Source organism: Lissotriton helveticus, chromosome 4_2 (genome assembly GCF_964261635.1).
Source record: "Lissotriton helveticus chromosome 4_2, aLisHel1.1, whole genome shotgun sequence".
Lineage (NCBI taxonomy): Eukaryota > Metazoa > Chordata > Amphibia > Caudata > Salamandridae > Lissotriton > Lissotriton helveticus.
The window spans coordinates 134,456,100-134,478,460 of record NC_136064.1 but is presented as its reverse complement, the minus strand read 5'-3'; positions in this window follow the sequence as shown (position 1 = coordinate 134,478,460).

Sequence of the window (22,361 nt, the reverse complement as noted above, 5' to 3'; positions counted from 1 at the left end):
AAATGTTGTATGAGCAATTGTTTGGTCAGTAAGAATGAGGGGTGTGAGCTTCAGATTTTCTGACAATCATGCTGTGGCATATCATGTTAATGATTATATGAGAAGCAGTGCATTAGGGAGGCTTAAGGACCAGTGGCAAGGGAAAGCAGTGTGGATTGTGTGGCGATACTTAAAACATTTTGTCAAATATAACCCTGTTTTAGGACCATCAAAACAGAGATGAGAGTGTATTTGTGTGTTTTTGTCTGGATGAGTATTTTCAAATCCCAGGTGAAATCCGAGAGACACCTATCCATACCCAACGGAAAGCTCATGTACCCAACTATGTATTAGAAAATACATGTAACACCTCAAACCTGCCTCCTGTGTATGGGGTGCCCTCAAACCTATAGGGCAGAGGCTGCACCAATATTAGCACAGCAGATATGAAGTGTGCACTTGAAGCATGTACTTACTTGGGAGCGTGTGCCTGGACAGGTGAGGTGCACATTCACTCTTGTACGCATCTGGTGCACATGTGCTTACTTGGGTGCATGTCCCTGCATGGGTGAGGTGTATGGGGAGGCCATTAGGAATCTTATCTCAGGCCACAATTCAGATATTGCTGCTATTGGCCCTTTATAATTTGAAGAAGAGTGCATGAGAAAAGTTGTGAAGAATGCTCCATTATGCCTGATGAAGAGCAGCTCATGGTATGGCATGGTATGGTATGGTATGACTATCACGAGGCTCAGCAGGTGTGATTCTAGACACAGCCCATGACCTAGAAGGACTACTGATAAAGCCAATTTTCAGCATTTTGTGAAATTCAAAAAGTGTTGAAGAGTCTTTAGTTTGTAGTGATAGGTCTTTCCATGCTTCAGGAGGGATGTGGGAGAAGGCTCAACTTTTAGATCTGGGATTTGTGTAAGTAGGAGTCTAGACAAGTGGAAGTATGTGGAAGAATTATGAAAACAGATGTGACCTTTGAGGTATGATGGATAAGTGTTAGGTAGTGCCTTGAAAGAATGAATGAGGAGCTATGCTTGTTTGTGAATAGTTTAGCTCGTTCAGTTGTGGTGTGGCATGATTCTGTCAGCTGAGTTCTGAATGGTCTGCAGCTTTCTTCTGAGTTTGTTATTGATCCCATAGTCCAGCTTGATCAGGGCATGCTAAACGGTTGTCCAGGTGCTTATTGGGAGCCATTTGAAAATCTTTCCCACCATCTTCAGAGTCGAAAAGCTTGAGGGAGTGCTGGCATTGACTTGAGCAGTCATGTCCAGTTTGCTGTGGACGACAATCCAAAAGTTTTTTGGTGTTGGCAATGGGGTTGGGTGTAAATCTTAGCTCTGTTGGCCACTATCTGGTGGAGTCCAGAGCAAGGTAATTTTAGGCGCTACCTTCTTTATATTATTTATATGCATTTACGTGTGAGTCTAACATATTCTGTGTGTCTTCTTCTAATAAGAATTGTAGTTACACATAATTTTAGTCTTTTTGGAAAATTATATGTAACTCATTCTAAATTTAAATTGAATAATAATCAATTTAATTGTATTTACTATATGTAGTTAGGCTTAATACTAATACTTTCATTGCTAAGGACTAACGATACTATAATGTGCTTCCATTTTGATTCTCAAGGTAACTTGGTCTGACGCTGGGCCTTAGCTGAGTCTTTCAGGTTTTAAGTTTGCCTGTATGCTCTTTCTCTATCTATCCTCTGCTGGTGTGTTATCCACTTCCTTGATAGCTAGAGAAAAATGTATTGTAATGTATTTGACTGACAGTGAGACCTGGGGAAAGAAAGCTGGCACAAGACATGAAGGGACGAGAGTGAAAGGAGCCAACAGTACCCGCGTATTAGGAAGTTGCAACTCCCAAGGACAAGTAGATGTGTACCGACTTGTGTGAGAGTAGGAATTTGGGGAGTCTACCGTTTCTCGGAAAATGCCACCACAGGATTGGTCTTGGACTGTGGGAGTGAGATGTGGATGTTCTGTTAACTTCAATTGTTTTTTAAAATACCGTTCAATAGTTAATTACAGGCAGACTACCCCTGACTTAGAAGAGAGCAACCATTTTTGTTGGATTTGCCCCTGAGTGAAAACGTTTTCTGCTGGATATTCTTTCGATTCCTCTGAACTTCTACTGAGATTCATATGATGCTGATGCCTTCTTGCTTATCTCTTTAGAAAACACAGACTCTAATTATTCTTCAACCTAGGCAGTGCAGGTTCCATTATGGAACACATTATTTTGACATTTTGCATCTTTACATTTTGTTTGTTACTTTCATGTACTTTATAATACTTGAACTTAGACGACTTCACCACCTGGATATTATGGCTGAAATTATATTCTGAAAGAGTGCCACATGGTTTCTTCAGCAATGGAAGGACATTCATGGGTTTCAAAGCATCTGTGAAGGTAGTGGAAGAGTGTCTGGTTCCTGCATACAGGTTGTAACAGGTGCAACTTTAAAATGAGCCCCTAGTTTTTTACCATGATCTATTTTCAAATCCTTAACTTTACATGCAAAACAACTTTCAAGGTAATTAATTTCAGAAATACTGTCCCTTTAACATTCTACATTTTGTACTTCACCTTGTATTTGCTTTTTCCAGCTGTTATCTGAGCATTCTTATTTCATACAACTTATGAATTTTGTGTACTGCATTGTCTTCTTGTGTTTGGATGAGAGTTATTGAGCAATGTGATTCTAATTTGAGTTTGTCACTGTGCCTGTCAGTGACTCATAAAGGTGTCTCTGCTACATGTACATCCACTCATTGGCCTTGCTGCAGAGTGCACAGAGGGCGGCTACTTATGTAGCAAGAGCAAATGTGGAAGTATATTGAAATATGAACAGCACAGAAGGATAAGAAAATGTTGTGCAAACGGCTGAGTGGGTGTGTTGTCTACATAGAGGATAGTGAGGACAGAAGGGGGAGTAAAAAGATGCTGCTGAAGAAGAAAGAGATGATATGTGAGAACCGCACCCGGAACAGAAGCGAGCTTTCCACAGAGTCTCCGCCTAACACTCCCCGCACTACGGGGACCGCCTGGCACCCAAGCCCCGCTAACCACCTCACCGTTAACACAGAAATTCAACGCTACTTGTAGACCCTGACGTCGCGAACTGTGTTGTGGTTAAAATATTGAAAAGGGATCTGCATCTCATCCTGCAACCACCTCGTTGCACTCTTGTGACCACCGCGCACAATCTCAACAGTACCTGGCCTCGAGCGGAGCCGGGTTGGAATTATCACCGGCACCGCGACCTACAGATCCCTCACATCTACACTTATAGCCCTGAGGAGTCGCAGAAACGGTGTGTTTCTGACGACGAAACACGTGTCGGCTGGCGTATGTTTGAAAATAAAAGAAGATATGATATTTTGACTTGTGGACAACCCCTTCACTCTTGAACTTGGAACTTTATGTCCATTGTGACATCTTCTATACTGTTACTTTTGTATAAGTGTGCTGCGAAATTGGTTTTTCTTTTTTTTTTTTTTTTTGTGAGAAATTACTATACATTATTTTTAGAAAATGTGTGGAGAAAAAGGTGATACATGTCTAATAGAGTGAGAGACTGCAAAGGAATGGGTATAATGGGAAAGACCGGGATGACTGCTTTTAACACAGAGCTTTGCAATGTTTAATTCATGATGCATATTTTCAGAGTTGAAACCTTTTCACAGCAAACACATTGTTACTCATCATTTTGATGCTGCCAACGACCATTATCAAATTCAATAGGTCTGGCTTGTTTTAGGCACAGTTCCATTGTTGTCTTATCTATCTGGATGCAGTGACAGCAGCATCACAGAGTCCCCCGCCCCAAATACCCAGGTCACTTGCTGCATGAAGTGCAGGATCTTCGTCCACATATTTTAAGCCCTGCCGGTAAGTTTAGGGGCCGGGAGGATTGGAAAGGATCCCTGGTTATTCTACTTGTACATGTCCCTTTTAGAGTCCGCCCTCTCTTTATAATGCCACTCATCCAACATCTGCTTATTATACAGTGCAGGAGCATGGAAGAAGTGTAAGAGAATTCATGGTGGTATAAATTACAAGGTAAATAAAATGGTTGTTGTGTCTTGGGGCCATATGTATCAAGCCGTTTTTGAATCGCAAAGGCTGAAATTCGCAGAATTTCGGCCTTTGCGACTCGCAAACGGCCGTTTTGCATGTTTTGGAATGTATGAAACATTCCCAAAATAAGGAATTGCAAACTTGTGCGATTCCTTATTTTTCCATAGCATTTAGGGAATCGCAAATTTGCGATTCCTTAAATGCTATGTATGTAGCAATTTTGGCTTGCGAAGTTGCAAATTACCACCAACTTTTAGTTGATGGTAACTTGCGAATTCTTCCAGAAATGCACAATTTGGCATTTTTAAAGTTGGCATGTGATGCACACACATGCCCATAGGGCATGTATGTGCGCCATATGCAAACACATGTTCTTTTCAGGGGTGCAGCAGGGTGTCTTTGAGACACCCCTGCACCCTTGCAATAAATCTCAAATTGCGATTAGCAAATTGCGAATTCGCAATTTGAGAATTATTTTGCATTCATTCCTATGGGCCTCCTGGTCCATAGGAATGCATTGGAAATTATTCCTTAATTGCGAATTCGCAAAATGCGAATTCGCAAATAAGGAAGCTTAAGGAATCGCAAATAAAAAGCGTTTTTTTTCATACATACCATTTTGCAATTCCTAAATAGCGATTCCTTAAAATTCGCTATTTAGGAAATGCTAAATAGTTTGATGATACATATGGCCCTTGGTCATGAATAAGGAAGTGGGGTGAAAGGTCACAAGCACACATATGATTATCCAGCTCAACTCAAGCTTGTTGATCTCAAAGGATACTTCAAGTCCACCTGTTTTTTGGATCATGCCAATGTAGACCTTTATAGTGGAAAGGCTAGGAAAGCGACATATCTTTGTTCCATATGTTCAATAGAGCTTTTTTGCAGAGTATACAGCGGTGTGCACTGGACCCCCAACTATACTTTAAAAGAAGTGTTTGGCCTCAGTGAACATGTAACCTTTATTTAATAAAAGAGGTTGTAGTGTGCAGGCTTTAGAGCAGCATTCCAGTGCAGTGGGTGAGTCATAGTAAATGCCGTGTCTAAGGGCATTTACTGTCCCTCCCTCTCTCTCTTCCTTCCACCCCACTGATACCACCCATCACCTGCAGGGGAGCTGAGTACTTGTCAGGCTCTACTAAAGTTATGAAACTTCCAACTTGCACAGGGCATGGTTTTGCATCAAAATGCAAATATTCTTCACAGACCACCAGTGAGAGTTAAAAACCTTCATAACCATGAATTGAATTTATCTGGGAATATGTTTCAGAAAAGATTACATTTTTAGACATTCTCTGTGAGCTTTGATATGCTGGTTAATGCTTAAAACATATTTTTAGCTGTGTCTCTCTGAAAGTACTGTACCTTGGCTAACTCATTCAGTTTATTATACCAGCCTTTCCAGAGGTATTGCTTGAAAGGGAGAGTTCTAATTTAACAGTGCAATGGTTTGGGCATTACAGAATGTGGGAATCTTCTGCAATTGAGTAAGTTGATACCTTGGAGGATGGTTAAAAGAAAAAAGGTGCGTATGTCCCTGAAAAAAGGAATACCCTTCCATATCCTCAACATAATTCATATCAGTGGAAGGAAAATGCAAGTCTTATCCTCCAAACATGTTTTTATGGTTCATTTTTAATACCATTGGCATATAAAAACATTATATGTGCAGGTGTGTGATATTATAACACTTTGTCTCGCTCCACTCTTTCAATCTCCCTTTTCACTCTCAACTTTTCTCCCTCATTTATTGTCGCTCTCACAACTCACTTGCTTTTGCCTTCTTCTGTTTTCTTTCTGTCACATTTATCTCTCTCCTCTTCTCTTGTTCACACTCTCAAAGCTCTAACTTCTAATTTTCTTTATTGTTTCTTCATTTTTCTTCTTTTCTCCTTAAGTTTTTTAAGTTTCTGTTTCTGTCTCTGCACAATTCTTTTTAACTCACTAATGGTTTTTCTCTCCCTAGGCTCACTTTTTCCAGTCATTCTTCATATTTAACTTATTCACCTCTTCTTTATCTCAGCCTCTCATTATTGCTTGAACTCCCTCTTTTACTCCTTGTTCCTATACTCTTTGTACATTTTATCTTCTTTCTTTTCTTTCCCTTCATTTATCCTCTTACCTTGTTTTTTCTCCCACTTGTGACCCTCTCGTTTCTTCTCTAAGTTTTCTTATTTTCCTCTTTTTCAATCCTCATTTTCTGTTTCCAGGTGTCTAAACCCAACAATTCCAAGAAATACTACTTCACTGACCTAGTAAATTGTGTCGATTCGAGAGGTGAGTGTGAGGGGGTTGTTGTGTATTATGAATATAGGTATGTGTAGGCAACCTAAGAAAGAACTATTGTAAGAGAATGCTGTTATGAGTTAGCTGGGTTGGTTTGAGTTATGTCTCCATGGGAGAAGAGGTGATTTTAAAGCAGACTTTAGTACACCTGAATCCTCAATGAAGGAGCTGTTTTGTATGGCTAAAATGTGTTTGAATGCCACCTGCTCACTTCTGCTTTGAATTTTTTGTAAAAGTAAGCATGCTAAGAGGGGCCACACCGGAACACTTTTCACTGCATTTAGGGAGATGGTTTGGGGTTTGGACTCCCTCAGGGTCATATGATATGCCTCCTTCAGCCCTCTACCTATGTTCTCATCAAATTGGATCATGGGTTCCTTCTGAGGAATAGACCCATCCTCTGTACTGTTGTAAATATCTATAGTTCCTTTTGAGGTCTTACTGATATCTAAGATCCCTTACATGAGGTCTAAATTATACCAAAGTGGAAGAAGAGTCCTTGAACTCCTTTCAGTGTATGATTGTTCATTCCTTGCAGGGTGGGGGCTGACGTGACAAAACTCTACAGGGCTGCTTCTGGTTCCCTGGCTGGTCGTTTCTAGGCCCAATGATGCAAGTTATGTCACATAGGACAGTGGGAGAAGTGGACTGTTACACATAGGGAGGCAGGGGGACATAGTGTTTTGTTGCCTCCCCGCCCGATGCGCTAGTGCTTGTCACATGCAGGTGGTGCAATCAATGCTAAAGAGTGTGAATGTGGATATAAGATATTGCCTGCGATATAGGCCATTAATGATGCGTTCCCCACCACGTCCTTTCCTAGAGCATGAGAGGGAAGAGGGAAATTAGTATGGGTCCAGCTAAAAGGCCATTAAGCTTGGGCTGCCAAGCAGTAGTTTTCAAGATTGGCAGCAGCGAACCCCACTTTGGGATAAAGCTATTTCAGTATTGTCCAGATCATCCTGGCTCATCCTGGCTCATGCTGACTCATCCTGGCTCATGCTGGCACATGCTGGCTGATGCTGGCTCATCCTGGCTCCTGCTGGCTCATCATGACTCATGCGGGCTCATCATGGCTCATGCTAGCTCATCCTGGCTCATCCTGGGTCATGCTGGCTCATGCTTGCTCATCCTGGCTTATGCCTGCTCATCCTCGCTCATGCCTGCTCATCCTGGCTCATGCTGGCTCATCCTGGCTCATCCTGGCTCATGATGGCTCATCCTGGCTCATCCTGGCTCATGCTGGCTCATCCTGGCTCATCCTGGCTCATCCTGGTTCATGCTGGCTCATCCTAGCTTTTGCTGGCTCATCTGGGCCCTTCATGGTTCATGCTGGCTCATGCTGGCTCATACTGGCTTATGCCAGGTAATTCTGGCACAACCTAATTCATCTTGGCTCTTGCTGGTTCTTCCTGGCTCAATCTGGCCACATCCAGCTCATCCTGGCTCATCCTGGCTCATGCAGGTTTGTCCGGCTGATCCTGGCCACAACAGGCTCATTCTGGTTCATACTGGCTCACCATGGCTCCTGATGGCTCATCCTGTCTCACACTAGTTCATCCCGGCTCATGGTAGCTCATCAGGCTCTTCCTGGCTCATGCTGGTTTGTCGTGGCTCATGCTGGTTCATCCTTGCCTTAACCGGCTCATCCGTGGCTCATCAGGCTGTTCCTGGCTCATGCTGGTTTGTCTGGCTGATCATGGCCACAACTGGCTCATTCTGGTTCATACTGGCTCATCCTGTATCATATTAGTTCATCCTGGCTCATCATGGCTCATGCTGGTTTGTCCTGGCTCATGCTGGCTCATCCTGGCTCATGCTGGTTTTTCCGGCTGATCCTGGCCACAACAGGCTCATTCTGGCTCATACTGGCTCATCATGGCTCATGCTAGCTCATCATGGCTCATCCTGGGTCATGCTGGCTCATGCTGGCTCATCCTGGCTCATGCTGGCTCATCCTGGCTCATGCTGGCTCATCCTGGCTCTTGCTGGCTCATCATGGCTCATACTAGCTCATCATGGCTCATCCTGGGTCATGCTGGCTCATGCTTGCTCATCCTGGCTCATGCTGGTTTGTCCCCGCTCATCCTGGATCAAGTTGGCTCATTCCGGCCTATTTTGGTTTATGCCAGCTCATCCTGGCTCATGCCTGCTCATCCTGGCTCATGCTGGCTTATCCTGGCTCATCCTGGCTCATGCTGGCTCATCCGATCTTTTGCTGGCTCATCTGGGCCCATCATGGTTCATGCTGGCTCATGCTGGCTCATCCTGGCTTATGCCAGGTAATTATGGCTCAACCTGATTCATCTTTCCTCATGCTGGTTTTTCCTGGCTCAATATGGCAACAACCAGCTCATCCTGTCTCATGATGGTTTGTCTGGCTGATCCTGGCCACAACAGGCTCATTCTGGCTCATACTGGCTCATCATGGCTCCTGATGGCTCATCCTGTCTCACACTAGTTCATCCCGGCTCATCGTAGCTCATCAGGCTCTTCCTGGCTCATGCTGGTTTGTCCTGGCTCATGCTGGTTCATCCTGGCTTATCCTGGCTACAACCGGCTCATCCGTGGCTCATCAGGCTCTTCCTGGCTCATGCTGGTTTGTCTGGCTGATCGTGGTCACAACTGGCTCATTCTGGTTCATACTGGCTCATCCTGTCTTATATTAGTTCAACCTGGCTCATCATGGCTCATGCTGGTTTGTCCTGGCTCATGCTGGTTCATCCTGGCTTCAACCGGCTCATCCGTGGCTCATCAGGCTCTTCCTGGCTCATGCTGGTTTGTCTGGCTGATCGTGGCCACAACTGGCTCATTCTGGTTCATACTGGCTCATCCTGTCTCATATTAGTTCATCCTGGCTCATCATGGCTCATGCTGGTTTGTCCTGGCTCATGCTGGCTCATCCTGGGTTGTCTACTGGACCATGTAAAACATATAGAGATTGAAAAAAGGGATTTATTTGCTGGCAGTGGGTTTTGAAGAAATATATATAATATCATCCTCAGGATCCTGTAATGAGACCTGTGTTGGGTGTTTATTCGTCTGGACTGTTGGGTCATAGTTTACCTGCAAAACAATTTTGAGACTGTGAGTTGTCAATATTCATAGAATGTTGGGGTCTCGCTCCGATGTAGAAGACATTTTATTATTATAGGCTCTGATGTGCCTGCAGTGAGGGGAATAATGAAAGACTTACTCCAATGTATCTGGAGTTCAGAAAAACATCCAACTTTTACTATTTTTTCTCAGTGGCAGGCGTGGTTGTTTGCAGGGTGTTTAACATAAAGAATGATGCTTGCATAAAATGACAAAAGACAACGTTTCCCTGTAATTTTGGGACCCTAGTGGTAATGTGTTCCTTTCATGGTTTGGTTGCATCAGCAAACAGTGATGTCACTATCGGACATCCCTGCCTAATACCATGTGCTATGTCCAAGTTGGGGTGGCAGTAAAGTAAAGTAAAGTAAAGTAAAGTCCACATTTGTAAAGCGCACAATCACCCGTAAGGGTCTCTAGGCACTGGGGGCCGTCGGGAAGATTAAGCGAGCTATTGCCCAGAGTCACATGGTGCTGGGCTAACCTGCCGCCGGAGCCGGGGATCGAACCGTGGTCCCCAGATTCCAGCGTCAGTCGCCCTGGCCGCGGCGCCACACCTCTCCGCAGTAGCTCATTCACCACAATTGTACCTTTGGTCAGGTGTAATTGTTACAGCAAACAATGATGGGCGGAATGCTGACAATGCAAACATCCTTCCCCAGTCAAAAGGTCTTGGTTAAATCCAATTATCTTTTGCTCACCAAGCCACCCCAGTTTAGACCCAGCCATATGCAAATTAGTCTTGACCCTGTGACTCATGGGAACAGTCCAGACCGAACTGCCAAGCCAAGTCCTCTCTGGTCCGGAAACAAGCATCCTGGGCCCTGTTTCAGGATATGTCACACTTCTTCAGCCAGGCTAGACTGAATCCAGTAGCACAGTGAGCAAGGGACCCACGTCTGGGCATACCCATCCCACTAAGGACGGATGCTGACAATGCAAACATTCTACTCCAGGCAAAAGATCTGGGTTAAATCCATTGTTATTTTGCTCACCATGCCATCCCAGGTTAGACCCAGCCATACGCAAATTGGTTAGGTGTAAAGCAACCAAATCCACCTCAGAAGCCCTGTGCCAATCTTCATTTGAGAGAGTGCCTCAAACATACATCCATGATAGAGCACTGAACACATTATGGGTGTCTGGTAAGGCTGACCCTACAGAGAGGTCAGGGTACACTTGTTGCAATAATACAGCTATCATACATACGTTATTTGACACAGTGTTCTGGTGATACAATACTGTGCATATGGGTTTAAAATCGCTTGGCAAAGATTTAGCAATTTCATTTTGTATCAAAGATTGGAGGTGATCGAAGGAACATTCTTCTGGGGTTTCCCTCATTTTGGCAGTGCCGTGTTTATTGCCTCTCATATTGTAGATGGAGCCCTCCAGTGGATCCAGGCTCTCCATACACTTCTAGGAGTTTGGGAGCCAGTATAGCTATGTATTCACTTTAGAATTCTGATGTCAGGCCGTCAAGACTCAGGGCGTTTCCATCCGGTAGGGAAATTATTGCTTCTCTTACCTCTTCCACTGTAATTCACACTCTTGCAAGTCAAACTATGCCCAGCTAGCGTCTTACAAGTACTCACTAGGAGGCGGTATATCTTCTGTATATTCCACTTTCTATTGAGTGATACGGATTTTGCATTGTTCTGTGCCACGGAAGGCGACGCAGGGTGATGCAAAACATTGAAATGAGATTTTTCAAGCTACGCAAGGCCGTACTGTGTGGCTTGGAAAATCTAGTGTACGCTTGGCCAAGCAAGTTACTACCTTGAGCTAAACTGCATGGTGAGGGCATTAAATGGGTGCAATGAGGGTGTTCCCATACATATTCCCATGTGTTCTGACAAATTCCAAGATTTACTGAGGGTGATAGACCTGGGATAGCTTCCGAAAAGCGTGTCTCCCCACCGGAGGTGCAACAATGATAAATATTGTCATTTCTCCATGTTGTTTCCTCTTTCTAAGTGTGATGCATTCTGCAGCAAAGTTAAAAAGAATAATATGCCTTCCTGCACAAAAGCAATCCTGCCTACAACGCAGACACCCTTGGACCATGGTGCAAGGGTGCCTGCATTGGTGCCCATTGGCAGCTCATTGTGCACCAACGCAAGCAGAGAACAGGAATGTCAATCGTAATGTTAAATACAGTGCATTGCTGCCCTTACATGCAGCTCAGCAAGGTGGCTTGCTTCGCTGCATGAAAAATTGTTAATTGTGCCTCTACGGGAAACAATAGCAATCCAATCGAGTAAAGGATAGGGGAGAGAAAAAGAGAAAAGTGCATGAGGTATATATCCAAGTCTCTGATTAAAAACAATGAAAGTAGTAACCACAATAGAGACCGCTCCCAGTTGCAGACCAGATTATTTTCAAAGTGGTACTGCCAATAACGTTTGGTAAGATCGGAGCCCTCCTGTATTCTGGTCCAGATGAAAGCCACGTACCCATAGGGACAATTGGCAGAAACATGTTGACCTCTTTCTTAAAAATAATTTCACAGCGGTGACGGGATGATAGGACCCCTATTCACCGCACCTTCCATTTTAATTCCACACAGTCTCCCTTTTGCATAAGGGATTTATGGGTGCACTGTGATGGCTTTTTAACTTTCAACTTTTGGGCCCCCACTCACTTAGAAGTGCATCCCTGTCTCCAGGTGCATGCCCGCCCTCCACCAAACGCAGTTTCTGGTTTGCGAGGACTGGCAGATGATGAAGCGTGACACCTGGTGGTGTGTGCTGCCAGTCTATCACTTTTTGCGAGATGCCCCATTTTCACAAGGCACCTCACTTTGAAATTAATCTGGTCTGCAACTGGGAGCGGTCTCTATTGTGGTTACTATATAGATTGGAGGCTGACCGTCTTCCACTACCCTACTGCCTCTTGTTCCCTCCTCAGGCTACTGCTTGGGAAGTTTGTGTTGTCCTGCTAAACAATGAAATACATTATGACAAGATTATAATAGATAAATATTTATATATATCAGGGCAGGAAGTCCGGTTTGGCTGGAAAACATCTTGATCGCTAAGCGAAGGTGCAAATTAATTTTTTGCTGACGTCTCCACAAACTGCGTAATAGGTATCCAATGTACTTTTTGTTTTAAAACAAGAGATAAAGGCTGCATAAAAGCAGTATCTTAGGAATGGGTATGGCAAACTACATACCACCACTCTATAGCAGATACTTGTGTAAAATCTTTCCAATGTTGACTTATTTGCTGAAAAGCAATTGCCAATAATGTATTTTCATGGCAAATGGGACATTTACCCAGGCATCAGACATACTGTCTAAAAGCATAATACACCGAAGTAGAATGAAATATTTGAATACTTGTATCCCAAACTTGTGTTCAAAAAGTGGAAGCAGAGGGGCATGTGAATAACAAATGTTTCAAGTCAGGGTGATGTGTGGAAAAAGCCCAGCAGGTGTCTGGGGAGTCTGAGTTAATCTTATGTAGGAAAACAAGAGTTAAAAAGAGTCGATTATATATGAAAAAGAGTGTTTGCATCGTGTTCGATCTAAATGCGTTTTCAAGTTTGCGTGGGGAGAGTAATGGAAAGGTCTGTTTCTCATGCTAATTCTCGTCTAGATTTTAGTAAATGTGTGTAAATTATAGAAGCTTTTGGATTAATGTTTAAAAGGTTGCGAAGAAAAGTTGAGGCTGTTAAAATTGAAAGTGGGAGCAAGCGTGAGAAACAATGGTTCGTAAAGTCCTAAATCTGGTCTAAAATGCAGGTGAAACGTCAAAAGGTGTCTGATCATGTGAGAAAGGAGTCGCTGTGAAACAATTGGTGCTCCCAGATCAGTCCTCTGGTTCTCCAAGGGTACCACTAGATGGGTCTGTTTGTAGTTGAATAAAGTGATTGTTCCAGATAGAAGTCATAAAGAGCTTAAGTCTGTTGGATGTGAAGAGCAAATGGAAGATATTAAAAAGAAGATTTTTGAGGCTTGTGGATGAAAGTAAGGAATTTTTTTAATGAAAAGGGCAATAAAAATGCATGTCCCAGATCAACCCATCATGGTATCTATGGTAGTAAACATGAGAGCCAAAGTACAGATTGATTTAATGAAAAAGCTTTATGACAATTCGGGAAATCTGGAAAATTAATACTTCCTTCGAGCTTGAGCCATTTGCGGAGACGTAAAGACATGCTTGGGTTGTTTATTTTTCCAAAGAAAAGAAATTAAGGTGGAGTATATTTTCTTGTATACTAGAGGAGGGATAGCTATTGGCATGTTAGATAAAGTAAGAAGAATGATGCAAACCTACATAATCTTGAAGGTGTCCAGTCTACCCCACCAGGATAAGTGTAGGGGATGCCATTTAGTAGTTCAAGAAATGATTTTAAGGAGTCAAATGTCGAGATTAAGAGAAATGAAGGTTACAAGGTATTGGGTATTTGCAACAAACGACTCACCTTCCACAGCCCTAACGGCCAGCTTCACTCCGCCGACCACCCCCTCACCACCGTCCTTCGCATCCACCGAACAACCACCGGCAACAGATCCTTCTCCCACCTCGCCGACAAGACATGGAACACCCTCCACATCCACCTGCAACAGACCCAGGACCTGCTGACCTTCAGGAGACGTCTCAAGACCTGGCTGTTTGAGCAGTAGCATCGCCCCCTCACTCCCCCCTCAGTGCCTTGAGACGCTCACGGGTGAGTAGTGTCCTCTACAGATGATTAATTGATTGATTGATTGACCATGTAACTCTGATTTAGTCATTACGTAGTGTTTCTTTTTGTGGGCTACGCTATGTGGAAAGAACTAAACATCCTGCAGAATAAGAGCGATAGAACACATACATATCATTACACACAATTCCAGTAAGACCATGATAGCAATGCAAATTTAGGGTTATGTCCAAAGTGTTAGTTTTTAACACTATTTGATTGCACCGTAACTTAAAACCATTGCAATAATAGCACCAATAATACAACCTTAACTCCTTTGGCGCTTATGACGACTCGTCATGACGCACAGTGGAGCTGTGCTCATGACGAGCTGAGCTCGTCATAACTGCCGCGGAACATCCACACAGGGATAATTCCCCTCTTGTGCGGGGTGTTCCATTGAGTGGGCGGAGTTGTGACGAGCTCAGCTCCACAGTGCTGCATGACGAGCTCAGCTCAATGGCAACAAGAGTTGCGCCTATACCTAAGATACATTGACGACATCTTTGTATTGTGGAAAGACACTAGAGAAAGCCTGATTTCAAATATCTTACAGCTCAATCAAATAGACCAACGAATACAGTTTACCTATGAGATCCATGAAGCCAAATCAACTACTTAGATGTAACCATCAAGAAAGGAAATGATAAGTTTGAAACCACACTTTACTCAAAGACAACAGATCGCAACAATTTGCTAAATTACCAGAGCTTCCACCCAACTCCCCTTAAACAACATCTACCATACTCGCAACTATTACGAGTGAAGAAATAGTCTCAGACCCTGAAGAATCGAAGGCGCAAGCTCAAATCATGTTGAACAAATTTAAAAAAAGAGGATACCCAAAAGAAGTATTACACGGAGCCCTAGAAAGAGCACAATCAAAAGACAGAAAGACATTACTTTCAGCGCCTAAAACAGAAAAAGCCAAAAAAATTACATGCGTAAGTAAATATTCCACAGTAAGTGCACAATTCAAGAAGATCATCAAAAAACATTGGAGAATTTTACAAATTGAGCCAGATTTCAACCATATCTTTAATGATGAACCCGTGTTTGCGTTTTCTAGAGCCAAAAACTTAGGAGAAATTATCAAGAAAACAACAAACTTGAAACCTAATGTAAAATACTAAGGTACCGTCTCATGTAAAAATTGCTGCAATTGCAATAATATTATGGAAGGCAACACTATTGCCCACCCCATGAGAGGGAATAGAATCAAACTACAAGTCAATGGAATGTGCGACACAAAAAACATTGTTTACATGATCAAATGCCCATGTGGCAAAGCCTATGTTGGACACACAGAACGTAAACTGAAAACAAGGTTAACAGAACATAAAAGTAAAATCTGCACAAAAGCACTAAAATCAGCTGTAGCAACTCATTTTGTGGAACATAACCATCAAATCAATCAAATAAAAGCTTGCATATTGGAAATTGTGGAAAGAAATGAAGAAACCGACAACAAAAAGGCGCTGTTAAAACGTGAAAATCACTGGATGTACCATCTTCAGACTCTACGCCCAAACGGGATGAATGAACGGACTGAATTTAATTGTTATTTATGAGCCATTTGTAATATATCATGGACTACTCATTAGTACTGTGCTGAACATATTGTCGCTTTGTTGATTATGTACTAGTAATCATGAAACATGAGTTGGTGATTATACACCTAAAACTGAGAATACATCAGTTTTACTTTGAGAGGGCACGTTGCCTCTAATACATAACATAACAAATAGCAATAACCCTTAACTGGTTAAACGATCAAATCAAATTAACACTGGTGCATAGGAATGTGCATTGCCATGGCCCTTTAAATATTTTAGCTACATGGTCCTTTAAATAGAACGCGCGCAAAACCACTTGGTAACCACACCCTGTAGACGTCAGACGCCGACATTGCCGAGAGGAGGATAGCAGAGCAGCCAGCGCGACCGAGCGTTTATAAGATCAAACATTTCGGTAAGCAGACGCCAGCAGAACTTCAAAACTTAGGCGAGTGATCCTTAGCTGCAAATGTAACTTTTTAAAAAAACTAGCAGCACTTTCAGGCATAGTGTCCGAACTTTTTACTATTTCCCGGCATTTGGTAAATAATTGCACGAATATCAATACGCAATCTAGCGCGTAGGTTTTAACATCAGTGAACGTTTCAGTGAAGCAACCATTTTATACATGAGAATAATTCAGCTGTATTTCGACGTATGTTGATCTATCTAGTTGATAGTTTTTCAATAATCACTGTATATAATGGAAGCCTAAACACCATGAAATTATTGCATATTAACAGGTAATCGCTGTCTAGCTTGATTTGTATTGCAATGGTAATAATTGCATATCGTAGTAAAACTGTAATGCATAACATATTGATAGCTGTTGATGTATAAAATAGTGATGGATACACCTTTTGTTTCACAGATTTCCCTGACGAAGGCCAGTAGGCCGAAATGCATTGGAATGTATTTAACTTGAAAAATAAATCGAAAGGAATACTTTAATGGTTGGATGTTAAAACATTGTGAAAAGCCAACCAACAATATTTGCAAAAAACTATGAGAGTATGAATAAAATACTTGTGAAAAGTGAAAAAGAAAAACGACTGGTTTGAGAAACTTTATTGACCACAACATAGCTGGTGTACCCAGCAAAATAGTCAGTGCCCTAGGAGAGACTTGCACATGTTGGTGCCAGCGCAATCTTTCCTTATTAATTTAATACTCCAAAGCGGGGGGTATTACCTGGGAGCACGACTTACTCTTTAAAATTCACCTGGTCTAAAATACGCAGTGCACAGCCACCAATCCATTGGCATCAAGAGAAGAACAGCAGCACAAGAGGTGGAGCAATGACTTGGTCTTATAGTTGTATAGTCTGCAGGCCCGCTCCTCTACACATGGGCCCATTGGTTGAGGTCAATGTTTGCTGGCCTAAGAGGTGCATAAACATGATATTCTACCGGCCAATTTGTTTAAGCTGTCTGAGAGGTATGTTTGGGGTATCTCTGGTAAATATAAATCGTTCAAGACAAAGTATTTTACATTTTTAGGGAGTGAATGTCCTGCTGTACAAAATTTGTCTCACCTGCTTGTTTAAAACCCCTTTCCAGGCTGCTTAGGAGATGGAATCCAATTTAGAGATTTTATAGCCTTTTGTATTTGCTGGTTCCATGGGTTCACGGGCTCTAAAATGTTTTTTTAGGTGGACTTTAAGGGTGTTATCCAGAGCTTTTAATACCCTTATATTGAATTTCAGGGTGTCAGCCTCACATGTATGCGATTGTTTCAGAAGCTCCAGCTCGAGTAGTAACCTTGCCCTACATTTATATTTGGGGAGTTAAAGAACTCATTTGTAGGTCATATATTGGGCAATGTCTAGGCTGGCCATACTCGCCTCTTGGGAGGCAGGATGCCTGTTGTGTAGGGCAGGAAGAAGCGTAAGTTTTATGACCTTTAATATAGGGGCAGCTGAGGCACTGCCCAGGTTCGGTTGAGACTTGATATAGTTCCAGCTTCCTTTTTCAGGGCAGCTAGGTGGACAAAGAAATCCACAACACACGTCGAGGGTGTCTCAAATATCAAATTAAATAACTCAGCATAAGCACAAATAATATACAAATCAGTGAATCCTTTTCTTGTTTCCTTTAATCTCAGGGTCTTCAGACAGCCGACAAGTGTTTTGTTGCATAAAGGGGAAATTGTCCGCTGACATTATCAAGGCTGTACAAAACAAACAAGACAAGAGAATGTACCACCTTACACACTATCAGGTGTACATATACTCAGAAGATCCAAAACAAAGGGAATGTGACAGGTAAAATTCCTGGTTATAAAAATAGCCATACCAAAGGGGATGATGGACGTAGTGGTGAACATTGCAATCACTCACCCCCAGTCAACTGATCTGGGTTTAATCCATGATCATTCTTTAGCTCACTCAGACACCCCAGTTCAGACATGGCTATATGCAAATCAGTGTTACCCTGTGCCTCATGGGAACAGTCCAGCCCGAACTACCAAGCCATGTCTTCCCTTGACCGGAATCAAGAATCCTGGGACCGGTTTTGAGCTCACAGCCATCATCAGCCAGTCTATCTTGAATCCAGTGGCAAGTGAGCAAGGGATCAACGTCTGGGCATACCCTACCAACTCAGAGTGAACAAAGCAAAACCAAAGGGGATGATGCATGAGTGTTGAACATTGCAAGCTCTCACCCCAGTCAACTGATCTGGGTTTAATTCATCATCGTTCTTTAGCTCATTCCGCTACCCCAGTTCAGACATGGCTATATGCAAATTAGTCTGACCCTGTGACTCATGGGAACAGTCCAGCCCGAACTGCCAAGCCATGCCTTCCCTGGACTGGAAACAAGCTTCCCAGGACCGGTTTCTGGCATTACTGCCGTCCTCAGCCCGGCTTGCTTGAATCCAGTGGCAAAGTGAGCAGGGGACAAGGGCTTGGCAGTTCGGGCTGGACTGTTCCCATGGGGCCTCATGAGAACAGTCCATCCCAAACTGCCAAGCCATGCCTTCCCTGGACTGGAAACAAGCATCTTGTGAGCAGTTTTGGGCTTACAGCCCTCATCAGCCAGGCTATCTTAAATACAGTGGCAAAGGGAGTAAGTGTATTTGCCTCAATTTGGATTTACGTTCATGGGGGATTTGCCCCTACCCAAAACATTGTCTTTACATTGCTGTGTGTATTTGCACCATAAACCCCACATTGTCTCAACATTGCTGTGTGTATTTTCACCACAACCCCCAGGCTGACTCAACATTGCTGGGTGTATCAGGCCCAAAATACCCAATTCGGCTCTACATTGCTGGGGGTATTTGCATCTAACCCAAAATGGTCTCTACATTGCTGTATGTATTTGCACCACAACCCCCAGACTGATACAGCACTGCTGGCTGTATCTGCCCCATAATCCCCAATTTGACTCTACATTGTTGGGGGTATTTGCACCTAACCCAAACATTGCCTTTACATTGCTGTATGTATTTGCACCACAACCCCCAGATTGGCTCAACATTGCTGGGTGTATTTGCACCACAACCTCCAGATTGGCTCAACATTGCTGGGTGATTTTGCCCCACAATTCCCTATTTGGATCTACATCGCTGGGTATATTTGCCACACAACCACAAATTTGACAGTACGTTGCTGGAAGTATTCCACCCCCTTTGGCTGCTTTCTCTTGCAGTGTCTTTTGCTGGGTAGTTACGTTATTGGGTACAGGTAGGTGTGGGACTTACCTTCTGCGATGCCTGCGTCGGTTACAGTCGTAGTAGTTCTCAAAGTGGTAGAGTATAAGGAAGACATGCACAATGGCATTCATGGCTGCACCGTCTCATTTGCAGGAATCGTGTTGTGGCTCGATTCTGAGCTGAAATACCCTCCTTCCAGCTAGTCTGACATGTTGTTTGTGGCAACCAATTCGCAAAATAGGAAGCATTGTTCTTGTCAGGTCAGATTATACTTCGGTAATGTCTCCGGATGATTACAATAGGCGTTTGGGCATTGTACTGCATTGTTTGGTAGAACTGGATGCCAGGATGAGCCGGTTGGAAGGTCTGACTCCTGACAACTCTAGGATGGCCTTCCGAACGAGATCAGAATCGGCCCCAAAATGTATATGAAAATTACAAATAAACCATTTCAAATGTAATTTGGCAAACAATCATGTGGTCTTGGTATAGCTCTGGTAATCACCCTGGTGGCTATCCAGGTGCTGTGATGCAGGTATCAGTCAAAGAGCCAGGTCTTGAGTCTTTTCCTGAAGTGGTTTAATGATGGTGCAGTGCAGAGGTAGATTGGGAGAGTGTTCCAGGCTTTGGTGACGAGGTCGGAAAAGGAGCTGCCTATGGAGCATCTCCAGCAGATATGTGGTGTCTGAGCAAGGTCAAGGTGTGCGGAGCGAAGGTTTCGGGTTGGTGGAAGATCAGGCAGTGCTTCATGTAGGCTGGTCCTTGGTTGTGTGGGCTTGGTAGATGCAATTCAGGAGCTTGAAATGGCATCTCTTCTGGACGGGGAGCAAGTGGAGGTCTTTCAGGTGCTGGTTGATGTGCATCTTCTTAGGCAGGTTGAGGATCCGCCTGGCTGTTGCATTCTGGATTGTGTGGTGTCTTTGCTTGAGTTCAGTAGTAATGCACGCAGAGATTGTATTGCTGTAGTCAAGCAGGCTGGTGAAGAGGGCCGGTGTCACAGTCTTTCCATGTGCTGATGGGGAGCCATCTGAATTATTTCTGGAGCATTTAAAATATGTGGAAGCAGGTTGAAAAGATGGTGTTGATGTGACATTTCCTGGGGAGTTTGCTGTCCAGGATGATGCTAAAGTTGCGGTTGTGGTCTATCAGCATGGAGGAAGGTCCGAGCTCTGCTGCCCACCAGGAATAGTTCCCAAGGGCGGTGTGTCTGCCGACCATCAGAACTTCCAATTTGTTGATTTTTAGGCAGTTGTCTTTCATCCATGTTGCAAAGTTCTTCGATCAGTTGTGGAAGTTGGTCTTCATTGACGTGGGGTCCGCTGATAATAGTGAAAGGATGAACTATCTGTCATTGGTGTGGGAGGATATATTGATGTTGTGCAATTTGAAGATGTGTGCAAGTGGTGTCATGTAGATGTTGAAAAGGGTTGGGCTGAGGGATGTGCCTGAGGTACTCTTCAGATGGTGTGCTAGAGCTACTAGGTAAAGGGAGGGAGGTGAACTCTCTTGGTGCATCCCATGAGGAAGGATGCCATCCATCTGAGCGTATTGTCTGTAAATCCAATCTGGCTCAGTTGATCAATGAGTGTGTGGTGGGAGATGGTATTGAAGGCTGCAGAGAGTTCCAGGAACATGAGGGCAGCTGCTTCTCCTCAAGTAGGGCTTGGATATCATCTGTTGTGGTGATCAGGGCTGTCTCAGTGCTGGGGTTGGTCCTGAAGCCCAATTGGGATGAGTGCAGCAGTTGGTTTCTTTCCAGATTATCAGTGAGTCAGAGGTTGATGGCCTTCTCCAGGTCTTTGCGGTGGAATGGGATAAACAGTAGTTCTGGAGCTTGATTGGGTCAACTGAAGGTTTCTTGAGGAGGGGTATAACCTAGGGTGTTTCCATCCATCAGGAAAGGTGGCTGTAGTTTTTGAGGCATTGAGGATGGTGGTGAGCTCGCAACTGATCTTGTTTCTCAGTGCTTCTCTGGTTGAAGTGTTGATGGGGGCATATGTCAGTAGGTGCTCGTGAGTGAATGGAGTTTATCAGGGTAGTTGTGGTTGGTGTGCTAATTTCTTCCCATGCGGTGAGCTGGTGGTTAGTGGTTGGGATGAAAAATTTATAAAAGGTTTGTAAGCTACAGAGTGAAGTAGCAGCCTCCTCTGTCTTGTCTTTGACTAGCTTGGGACTCTGTTCCATAGCCCGGGCTATTGAAATAAATCTGGGTTCCTCCTGCAGACGAAGGCTCCCGTGTCTCTTTTTCCTAAGTATGGAAGCTATGGAAGACTTGGGCGGTCCCCCTGCCGCCGAGACCCAGTAAGTGGGTTATCGCGGTTCTTCAAATGGCGCCTGAACAGGGACTCCACGAGCACGAAGGTCAGGCTGTGAGGAGGTGCACGGAGAGACTCAGACGGAGGCACCCTACCCGACGGATTCTTGTATTCCGGTAGACCGAATGACTCGCCCGCTGTCCCTCCCCACCCGGTCTAGGCCACATGACCGCGTCCTCGCTGGAGTCCCCAAGCAAATAATTTCTGAAGAGAACTACCTCTACCAAGTCTGTATGAGGGGTAGTTTGGCGCTATATCTGTTTTAATGGCTTACCGTGATATGACCGCTTTTTCCGACACCCCTCTAGAAACAGCTATGCCAATGAGAGAGGCGGCCCCTGTCTTTGTTAACGCACTTACCGATGCCCAAAATAATGGCCGAGGGGCTGTTAAAACACACTGGCGCAGTCTTTGGGTTCATGTTCCTTGGAAAAGGTCAGAAGTAAAGCAGTTAAAGGGACAATTACCAGATCCCCGGTAGAATCCGGCTGCCTTTTACAGAGAATTAGGTCAGATTATATCTGCAGGTACTCTCGTTCTTGAGGATATAGATTTACTTTTTGGTACTGTTGTCCCCACTGAAATTTGGGACAAGATTCGACATACTGACCATGAAGTGGCATTGGGAGGTAAATGGGCTGACCTAGAGGCTATGGAAGAAGCAAGGGTAGGAGGGA